The sequence below is a fragment of the Bison bison genome, unplaced genomic scaffold (genome assembly GCF_000754665.1).
Source record: "Bison bison bison isolate TAMUID 2011002044 unplaced genomic scaffold, Bison_UMD1.0 scf7180017864466, whole genome shotgun sequence".
In the NCBI taxonomy this organism is placed as follows: Eukaryota; Metazoa; Chordata; class Mammalia; order Artiodactyla; family Bovidae; genus Bison; species Bison bison.
The window spans coordinates 667140-669390 of NW_011495027.1; positions in this window are offsets into that span (position 1 = coordinate 667140).

The following is a 2251-nucleotide window of genomic DNA, read 5'->3' on the forward strand; positions in this document are numbered from 1 at the left end:
AAACATAAATACAGTATACTAACGCATATATATGGAATTTAGAAAGATGGTAACAATAACCCGGTGTACCAGACAGCAAAAGAGACACTGATGTATAGAACAGTCTTATGGACTCTGTGGGAGAGGGAGAGGGTGGGAAGATTTGGGAGAATGGCATTGAAACATGTAAAATATCATGTAAGAAATGAGTTGTCAGTCCAGGTTCGATGCACAATACTGGATGCTTGGGGCTAGTGCACTGGGACGACCCAGAGGGAAGGTATGGGGAAGGAGGAGGGAGGAGGGTTCAGGATGGGGAACACATGTATACCTGTGGCGGATTCATTTTGATATTTGGCAAAACTAATACAATTATGTAAAGTTTAAAAATAAAATAAAATTAGAAAAAAAAATCAGAAAAAAAAAATACTTAATTAAGTTCAACTGAACCATTACTATCAGATTCCCATACCCTCACAAAAATCATCATCCACTATGTTCTTCAAACTGAATCTATTTCTCTCTCACACACATTATTAATACTAAACAATGACTTTTAGTTGGAACAATAGCAAGACAATCTGAAAGAGGAAAATTCTTGTAGAGTTTTTTTGTTTTACCTTCTAAAAGAAAATTGTCCTTCTCTTATTTTTCTTTATCTCATTGTTTTCTTCTTTCAATTAAAAATCAGGTTTGAAAAAAAATTTTTCTTACTGCCAGTTTCTTGGATTATCAATATTCCCTTTTCCTAGTCCCTGGCTTATTTATTGCTATTTTTTCCATTTTCAAGGTTAGAATGCTTAATGCAGATCTAGGAGGAAAATGCTTACCTTTCTCTCAAACTTCTGGTTTCCCTTAGAGGATTTGGTTCAGCACTGAAATGTGATTGGCAATATCTATTCTCAGGGACTTGTCTCTCCTTTTGAAACAAACAATGGGTGAGGCAGCCCTCTGAAGTATACAGGCACCATTCCAGGCTATTATTTTGAATAATCTGCTCTGGCTCGGGAACACTCATGCGAGGTGTTGAATGTCTTAAAATATGTGGTGCTACATGAGTGCCTACAGCACCTCAGGGTAAAAACTAAGCCCAGTATAAGAATGAATGATGGAACCTTTGTGTTTTTCTCAATGTTCAGGCAGGTGTGTTGGCAGTATGTTGGCATTTACACATATCTATGTGATGCAGCATTCAGAGGGAGATAAAACTCTTTGATGATTACATGTTTCTACTGTACAAAGAATTCATCATCTTACTAAGATGGTTTGCTTCTAATTATTATGTTTGTTTCCTCATATTCTTTTGTTTTAAAGGAGAGGTGATTTTTACAAAGCTACATTTGCTTTACATTTAGTTTTGCAAATACAGAACCAAATCAAAGGGAACTGCAGTGTGCTCTCTTGTTTAAAGTAAAAACATATATTGATGTCTAAAGAAGAAAGCTGACTAGTCACTTTGGGGAAGCATCCAATGTTAGTGCATTCTTAGACTGGAAAATTTTCATAAGCAGATTTTATTATTAAATTTAAGGAAATTACAAGCATTTCTGGTGAAAAACATAACTGAATATGCATGTGGGAAGTTGGGACACTGGTGGATGAAGTGGAGAAGTAAGTCTGTACCCAGGAAAGAGATAAGATAATCACATTCAAATGCAACAGGGAAAAAAACAAACAAGTTCTTTTATCTTGAAGACCATCAGTTCAGTTCAGTTCAGTCACTCAGTCATGTCTGACTCTTTGCAACCCCATGAATCGCAGCACGCCAGGCCTCCTTGTCCATCATCAACTCCCAGAGTTCACCCAGACTCACGTCCATTGAGTCAGTGATGCCATCCAGCCATCTCATCCTCTGTCCTTCCCCTCTCCTCCTGCTCCCAATCCCTCCCAGCATCAGAGTCTTTTCCAATGAGTCAACTCTTCGCATCAGGTGGCCAAAGTACTGGAGTTTCAGCTTTAGCATCATTCCTTCCAAAGAAATCCCAGGACTGATCTCCTTCACAATGGACTGGTCGGATCTCCTTGCAGTCCAAGGGACTCTCAAGAGTCTTCTCCAACACCACAGTTCAAAAGCATCAATTCTTAGGCACTCAGCCTTCTTCACAGTCCAACTCTCACATCCATACATGACCACAGGAAAAACCATAGCCTTGACTAGACAGACCTTTGTTGGCAAAGAAATGTCTCGCTTTTGAATATGCTGTCTAGGTTGGTCATAACTTTCCTTTCAAGGAGTAAGAGTCTTTTAATTTCATGGCTGCAGTCACCATCT